Source organism: Helianthus annuus, chromosome 5 (genome assembly GCF_002127325.2).
Source record: "Helianthus annuus cultivar XRQ/B chromosome 5, HanXRQr2.0-SUNRISE, whole genome shotgun sequence".
NCBI classification, from domain to species: domain Eukaryota; kingdom Viridiplantae; phylum Streptophyta; class Magnoliopsida; order Asterales; family Asteraceae; genus Helianthus; species Helianthus annuus.
The window spans coordinates 158,730,675-158,738,262 of NC_035437.2; the positions used below are offsets into that span (position 1 = coordinate 158,730,675).

Consider the following 7,588-nt stretch of genomic DNA (forward strand, 5'->3'; position numbering starts at 1 on the left):
CGTCACATGTCTTGACAAGACTTTGGGCGTCTTTGTAAATGGTAGGCCAATAAAATCCTGAATCAAATACCTTTCGTGCGGTACTAGCGGCACCATGATGTCCTCCGTATGGACCTTCATGACAATCACGGAGAATTCTTCTTGCCTCGCTACCATGTACGCACCGTCGGATGAGTTGGTCGCACACATTTTGAAAACATAAGGATCTTCCCAAAAATAATGCTTTACATCAGCAAAGAATTTCTTTCTTTGGTGATGTGGCCATCCTTTGGCGACTATACCGCTAGCCAGGTAGTTAGCATAGTCGGCATACCATGGTTCTTCTTTGTATTCCACCATTTCTAGGGACTCTGTTGGAAATTTTTCGTTGATTTGCTCGTCCCTGGTTGCCTCCAAAGCCGGGTCTTCTAAGCGCGAAAGATGATCTGCTGCGGTGTTTTCTGCTCCTCTTTTATCTTTGATTTCAATATCAAATTCTTGGAGGAGTATGTAAGACCCTAATACGTATTTGACAAAAAGTCGCAGCGGAAAGTCATGCCATAAAATTTCTTTCATTATAAACATCTTGACCTACTTGAAAGTTCATTTTAATATGTATCTTTTACAAAAACAAAGTGTAAGTCCTGCTTACTAAAGTACATACTCAATTATTCCCGTACAATCTATCTTGTGACTCGGTCTTCGATCTCTACTCCTCATGATAACCGCCCGTGATCCGTACAACCTGCACTCACCACATACATTCATCACATTAGTACACAATACATAAACAAGATTCAATCTCGTACACTTCCCAATGCGTTATCTTTCTAACTTTAAGCATTTCATCCGCGTATCCATGTTCTGGTGAGGCTTCAATAATGTACCTGCATTACTTTTCATTCTCAAGGCACACTATTAATAACGTATTACTCGAAATATCTAAATCATGCATACATACATTCTTACATGCATACATACACATCTACATACGTACATTCCTTCCTATGTATCTACATACATGCATACACTCATACGTACCCTCATATATACCATATACACATCTACATACGCACATACATCACTACGTCTCTACATACGTTCATATACACATACGTATCTTCACATATACATAAATACACGTCTACATACTTACATACATTACTACGTCATACACGTCTACATACTTACATACTTACATACATTACTACGTCTCTACTTACTTGCATACACTTCTACGTGCCTTCATATATACTTAAATACACGTCTACATATGTACATATACTCTTACGTACACATTCAAGATCTTACATACCTTTTATATATCCATACATTAATTACATGATACTTAGACTTATATTTATAGCCCATAAACGTCAAAGAACGATCAAAATCATGTTTGGGAGGCGCATAAGTTAAAAGGTGTTCTGTTGAACTCCTCTTATGTTAAGATGTGTTTCTTTTGCACTCCTCTTAAGTTAAGAGGTGTTTCTTTTTCACTCCTCTTAAGTTAAGATGTGTTTATTTTGCACTCCTCTTAAGTTAAGATGTGTTTCTTTTGCACTCCTCTTAAGTTAAGAGGTGTTTCTTGCTGCAGCTACATTTCGTCGTCCGTATGCACTAAAACGCGCATAACTTTTGAACCGTTTACCCATTTAACCTCCCGTTTCTTCCTACCTGCTTGTAAATTCACATTCTATCATATGAACTTGAAATCCAACATCCGGTTTAAGGAAAATATTCACTTAAGCTCTCAGCTTTATATATCCACTTTCACTTATTCGACTCGTTCATGTTTTCGTCAAACTACTCATTTGTTTTAACCCAAAACTTACATAAACGTTATAACTATAATACTTTTACATTATCCGGGGTTCGTACTTGGGATTCATGCACCCAATACCCGGTATGCGTTAAACCTATTCATGTCATTCATTTATACGAAAGCAAACTTTGTTAATACAATTTCAAATGCGAAATTGTTTGTCTATTAACCATGACTCACAACCGAGTCTTTAGACTATCAATCCGCATCTCCGATTCTTGGTTAGCGTACTTATGTACAATTCTACCCATACCCGGTTATAGTACCGTAATCAATTACTTATACAAACCTTCCGGTATAGTAATAAAATCACAATTTTGACCCATTCGGCCTACTTAACGTAAATCATCAATTTCATACAACCCTTCATATTTGACTTCAATTATCATGCCTAATTAACTAGAACATAACCTTACTTAACAAACTAAGAAGTGATTCGGAAATCACTTACCTCATGCATCCGTGTTCATATCCGTTTCCTCGCCACTTCTTGACCCGTTAGCCTTCCGTGCTTGATTCCGTCTCGACATGATTCCTATACTTCCATGTCATCGAAATCACATTCTTATTAGCATACATAATTGTACATGTTAACGATCATATCGATTGTATATTTCACATTTTTTACTTTCATTAGTGACGACTAACAAGCATATGACATATAATCCAATTCATATCCTTTCAACCTCATGAAATTCATCATGTAATCACAAATAACGCATATTAACATAACATGTACCATACAACCTCCTATAATCCTACCTTTACGACAACAAACCAAATCATGCTTCTTATGCGTAGTTGACCTTCAAAAGTCAACAGTTCATCATACAAACTTTCGGCTTATCCTCATGTATCCGTATCATCATTTGTGCTATATCAATGACACTATATACATTTCTTACTTACAATGCAAATATAAGCTTACAACCACATGATCACCTAGTGATATTAAACACAACGTACAAGTCCTTAATGCATAGTCTTGACCAAGACATACATTCAACCCGAGTTCTTGAATAAGTTCCATCTAAAGCACCTTCTTCACGTTAGTATACTACTAATTACATCATTACCTAATCTCAATCATATATCAAGCTATTTCATACGATCTCACATATTAACTTTACTTAGACATTTCATCATACACTTGGTGTGCGTACACCATTTAGTGCATATTGTACAACTAATTAAAGCACATTCTTCCTAGTTCATCCATGCATTAACATAATCTTTCACAAATCATTATCATAACCAAGCATCATATGTTTTATATCAAATTATCCATCTAACTACTTTCTATAACACTATTCTAACATCAACATTACATAGTTTATCATAAATCTTCACTAAACTTCATCTTCTTACAATTTCTAAGTGGGTTTTATCCCAACTCATCGATACAATAAAAATTGCACATAACACAACTTCTATATGATGATTCTAACACATGCCTAAATTCAATTTCATACAAATTCGCGATTTACATCAAAACCCACTTCGTGAAAGATCACCAATCTAATTTTTAAGGCATACCTTATGATTCCCTTGTGATGGTGATCATTAATCCATGTTCCTTCACGAATTTAAGCCATGAATCGTCCTTCAATTTGGTGATTTAGTTGAGTTTTGGGTTAGAGCTCTTTGGAGCTCCTGAACATTCGTGAACACACACGAAGTGTGTGTTGAACTTTCATTTTAATAACTCAACTTCCATCTTGTTCCATTTAACCCCTCATGTTTGCCACTTAACATAATGTGCACTACTTCCATCTTTTAATAATTTTTACCATACATTTAACTAGGTTAAATAGCCTAGTTATTTATTTCATGACGTGTCATATAGGAACACACGGCAAATATAAACATTCGGATTTTGGGGCGTTACAGAGTAGAATCCACCGAATCAAACGGGGTTTAGCATCCTGTTTCTTGAAAAGGTATCCAATGGCTGCATGATCTGTATAGACTATTGTTTTAGAAAGAACAAGATAAGAACGAAATTTATCAAAAGCAAATACCATAGCTAGTAACTCTTTTTCAGTTATTGTGTAATTTTCTTATGCATCATTAAGTGTTTTACTAGCATAATAAATTGGTGAAAATGCTTTTCTTTTGTTTATCCCAAGACTGCTCCAACTGCAAAGTCACTTGCATCACACATGATTTTGAAAGGTAATTTCCAATCAGGCGCTATCATGATAGGTGCATTGACTAGCATTTCCTTAAGTGTTAGAAATGCTTGATTGCAATCCTTGTCAAAGATGAAAGGGGCATCTTTTTCAAGTAATTTTGTTAGAGGTCTTGAAATTTTAGAAAAGTCTCTGATAAACCGCCTATAAAATCCAGCATGCCCTAAGAAACTTCTGATTGCTCTAACGGATGATGGTGGTGGTAATCGAGAGATAGTGTCTATTTTTGCTCGATCAATCTCCATTCCTTCGCTTGAGATTTTGTGACCGACTACTATTCCCTCCGTTACCATGAAATGGCATTTTTCCCAATTAAGGGCGAGGTTAGTTTCCTCACATCGGGATAGCATTCGTTCAAGGTTATCGAGGCATTCGTCATATGAATCTCCAAAGATATAAAAGTCGTCCATGAAGACTTCCATTGTCTTTTCTATCATGTCATGGAAGATGGCCACCATGCAACGTTGGAAGGTTGCGGGGGCATTACATAGACCGAATGACATGCGTCGATAAGCAAAAGTTCCGTAGGGACATGTGAATGTTGTCTTTTCTTGGTCTTCGGGTGCTATCGGAATTTGAAAGTAACCTGAAAAACCATCCAAGAAACAATAAAATTTATGGCCGGATAATCTTTCTAACATTTGGTCAATAAAGGGCAAAGGAAAGTGATCTTTCCTTGTTGCTTCATTTAACCATCTATAATCTATACATACTCTCCATCCTGTGACGGTTCTCGTTGGTATTAATTCATTCTTTTCGTTAGTTATTACCGTCATACCTCCTTTCTTTGGAACTACTTGGACGAGACTTACCCAAGGACTATCGGAGATAGGATGAATAAGTCCGGCGTCAAGTAATTTGATGACTTTGTTTTTAACCAAGGACTATCGGAGATAGGATGAATAAGTCCGGCGTCAAGTAATTTGATGACTTTGTTTTTAACCACTTCTTGGACATTTGGATTTACTCTACGTTGTGGTTGTATTACCGACTTGTAGTCATCATTCATTAAAATTTTGTGCGTGCACATGGAAGGGCTTATTCCATTAATATCTACAAGCTTCCAAGCGATCGCATTTTTATGTTTTTTCAAAAGTTTAATTAATTTTTCTTTTTCTACACTACTTACTTTAGACGAAATAATTACAGGTGATTTACCATCTTTGTCTAGAAAAGCATATTCCAAACCTTTCGGAAGTTCTTTGAGCTCAAGAGGTGGGTCTTTAGGAGACTCCTTATTTGGTTGCTCATTTTGATCAAGAACATTGAAAGTTTGTTCTATGGCGACCTCTTCTTCAACAAAGTGGTCAATCTTTTCACTTGTATCGGGTGGTTCATCTTCATCTTTAATTAGGGGGTCATTATTGCCGAAAGGATATTTCATTGAACGCTCAAGATCGATGCTCCTTTTTTATGCCCCTAATTGAAGAGATAGACTGTTGTACTTCCGGTTTTTCAAAGCTTTGTGGGTTTTTACAAAAGGTCGTCCCAACACTAGAGGACCGTCATCGAGGATGACAAAGTCGGTTGGGATTACCATTTGATTTGTTTGAACCAAAACATCCTCAACTACACCGATTGATTTTATTACTTTCTGATTAGATAGAAAAGTGGGTATTTGAAGTGGAGAAAAATCACTAATACTTAATTTTTTGAAAATGTAATTAGGCATTAGGTTAACACAAAGATCCTTATCAATTGTAACATTACTAATAAAGGAATTTTGAAAAAAAAACATGGAACCGGTGTAATGTTGATTTCAAATAGATCTTCTTTTATTAGCGAAGTCTGATTGTTAGTTAACTTAATACTTACCATTTCGCCAATTTTAGTGTTAGTGTTTAACTCTTTTAAAAACTTAGCATGAGTAGGTACTAAACAATGATTTTCAAAAGAAGGTGACAAGAGATTAATTTCTTCAAAATTAAACTCTTCTTGAATTTTAACGTTAACGGACTCACCTTTTTCGTTGTTTAACTCATGTGTCGTTTTTTCACTTATTTGTTCTTCCATTTTTACCTCTTCAACTATCTCTTCTTTATTACAAGTTAACTCTTCTCTTGCACGGGACTCCTCTTCCCTTGCGCGAGATTCTTTTATGTATCGCTCGATAGTTTTAAGGTGTTCTAGTATCCTATCGGTTACTTCGGTGATAGAATAAGGATCGGGATTTTCAAAGCTTGGATCCGGATGTTCGATCCTTGGTTCCTCATAGTACTCATATGAAGTAGATGGTTCATACCATTGTTCTTCATTGTAAGTATATGATGGATAAGGGTCGTAATTTTGTTCTTCATAATACTCATATGAGGTGGGTTGTTCACGCCATGGTTCCTCATAATAAGCATATGAAGGTGGTGGCTCATATCTTGGTTCCTCAAAGTATGAGTATGAAGGCTCATACCTTGGTTCATCAAAATATGAGTACGAGGGAGAAGGTTCATACCTTTGGTCTTCATAGGATGTGTATGAAGTCGATGGCTCGTACCTGGGCTCCTTATAATAGGTGTATGAAGTGGATGGTTGAAATAAGTTACAATATTGAACCGAATGTGGGTTACCATAATTAGTGCAATAGTCTTCCCTATAATCATCTTCCTCATAGCTGTAGTTGTAGCCTCCTGAGTATTGATCCATAAGAATCACTCAACAGACCACAACATAGTCTCGAGATTAGAAAACAAAAATAAAAACGGAAACAGAGGCTGGACACGGCCCCGTGTTCAGTGGACACAGCCCCGTGTTTAGGACATGTATCTGGGCGTTTTAATAAAAGTGACTGGTTTTGTGCAGCACGGGGGCGTGTTCAGTGAGCATGGCCCCGTGTTCAGACTCTGTATCTGGTGTTTTATGCAAAAATATGCAGCACGGCCCCGTGTTCAGTGGACACGGCCCGTGTTCAACCTACTGTAAATGCAAAACTATCTAAAATGCAGAAAAATGTGCGCGCGTTTTAAAAAGGTTTTGAAAACTTGATTAGGCCGTCGATTTTAAGCTTTCTTAAAATCCTTGTGTCCCCGGCAACGGCGCCAAAAACTTGATGCGTGTGTAGTGTAATATATTTTTGGTGAATATTTTAAGCCCTTTTACACTTTTTAGCCAAGTTTTAAATTTATAAAACACGATATTTACTAACACTAAACACACATATGGGCAAGTGCACCCATCGTGAGCGTAGTATAGTGTTGGTAAGATACCGAGGTCGTCCAAGGACACAAGAGCTTTTAGTACCGGTTTATCCTCAACGTCTAATCAAATCAAAAGTTAGAAAAAAGGTTTTTAAACTAGAAAAATAAAACTAACTAAAATGCTGAAAAATAAATAAAAATAAAAACAGATAGACAAGATCACTTGGATCCGACTCGTGTGTAGTGTAACCTTTGATTATTTCCGCACTTTTGCACTTTTTAAGAGATTATCTTAGTTATTGTAGTAGGCCCCTCTTTTGAAGGTGACGTTACCCTCAACCCAGTAGTTTGAGTCAGCAAGGATACAATCCTAAAGGGTCGGATTATTGAAAGATAATTAATTAAGTTATTAACGCATAATGTGGTAGGCCCCTCTTTTGAAGGTGACGTTACCCTCGGCTAAG

The 7,588-nt window shown here is 36.6% G+C and overlaps 1 long non-coding RNA gene across 1 annotated transcript; it reads right to left on the minus strand.

The window, feature by feature from the left end:
* Window positions 1-565: 565 nt before the first annotated feature.
* Window positions 566-2,297, minus strand: LOC110939308. Its single transcript, XR_002592153.1, has 2 exons — window positions 2,256-2,297; window positions 566-724 (listed from the first exon to the last, which is right to left on the minus strand). It is a non-coding gene; the product is annotated as an uncharacterized LOC110939308 (long non-coding RNA).
* Between the last annotated feature and the right edge of the window lie 5,291 nt (window positions 2,298-7,588).